Source organism: Tamandua tetradactyla, chromosome 25, assembly GCF_023851605.1.
Source record: "Tamandua tetradactyla isolate mTamTet1 chromosome 25, mTamTet1.pri, whole genome shotgun sequence".
NCBI lineage: Eukaryota > Metazoa > Chordata > Mammalia > Pilosa > Myrmecophagidae > Tamandua > Tamandua tetradactyla.
Genome location: NC_135351.1, coordinates 963344 through 964700, shown reverse-complemented (window position 1 = coordinate 964700; position 1357 = coordinate 963344). Strand labels below are relative to the sequence as shown.

The 1357-nt window shown below is 36.5% G+C and overlaps 1 pseudogene; it reads right to left on the bottom strand.

Annotated features, from left to right (window-relative positions):
• Positions 1-210: 210 nt before the first annotated feature.
• Positions 211-839, bottom strand: LOC143668741 (integrin beta-1-binding protein 1 pseudogene; annotated as a pseudogene).
• Positions 840-1357: the final 518 nt, after the last annotated feature.

The following is a 1357-nucleotide window of genomic DNA, read 5'->3' as shown; positions in this document are numbered from 1 at the left end:
CTGATATTTTTTGGGGGGAGTTAAGACACATTTTTAATATAAAAACAAATGAACAATATTTTATACATTTCCTTTTCTTCAAAAAAATCTAAAACAAGGGATTACTTCAAATTTCCATAATAGTTCAGCATTGCAAATTGAAAAAAGAACTATTTAGAAAACATCTGAACTTTCTTCCAAATGAAGTCAACTTCCATTTGATTGCAGAATTCAGAATTTCTCAGATGACAATACAGAGTCAGAGGCAGTGGATAATACTTTACGGAAGGCTTGTGCTTGTTCCAGGCTGTTGCACTGATAAACCCATACGCTGTATTCTTCATTGCTTGCGTCTGTGGTTTTCAGAGCAAGTAAGCTTTTCCCTGCCCCCAGACCATCATCATAGCACACCATCCGAATGATTAAACACAGAGCATGCCTATGCAGAACATCACACTGATCTGACGTTGATACTTTTATACCATACTTGGAAACTCCCATAATAAATTCTTCCTCCATAGGAACAAAAGGCAACTTTCCATCTTGCTGGGCAACATCTATGTAATTTATCAGGTGTAGTGGCCCTTCAAGACTTTTTCCCTCAGAGACTTTCAGTTTCTCAATGGCACCAACATATTGTACTCGAAATTCTGCACAGGTAACTGAATTATTGTTGCTTTGTCCTGAGCTTTTAGTAGAGTCTGTGTGAAGGCTGGCTACAGTACTGGATCGGGACAGTCCCCCATGGCTGGAATCTACAGACTTGCTCTTAGTAGTGATTTCACTACTTTGGGAACTGCTACTACTGTGTCGTTTTTTGCTTTTCCGAAACATTTTTCACCATAGCTTGATCCAAAGAAGCTCCCTATAGAAATGAATGTTATTTTATTGTCTTCCAAAGTTGCACAGCAAGCAGTCTAATCAGAGAGCTTCCTTTTTTTCTGACATGATCAATTCCTTTAGGAAAAACGATATGCCTCACAACCGCCGGCGCATCTCTGGAGCCTCTTTTGATTTGGATCAGAGGGGTCCACTTTGGCAGCCGGCGCCCAAATTTTAAGGTTTTATTTCATTTCTTTCATTCTAAGTATTTTCTTAATTTCCTTTGATATTTATACTTTGAATCACAGACTATTTTGAAATCTGTTGTTTAACTTGCAAATGTTTCCAAATGTTTCCCATGATCTTTCTGATATATACTTAATCTTTTAATTCCATTATATAGTGGAAACATACTCTGTATGATTTCAGTTTTTCTCTATTTGTGAAGGTTTGTCTTGTTGTTGAGGAAAAACTGTGTTTTGATGAATATTCCATTTTCACTTAGAAGTAAATTTTATTATGTGTGTATTTGGCTAGTATGATCCATAAATGTTAA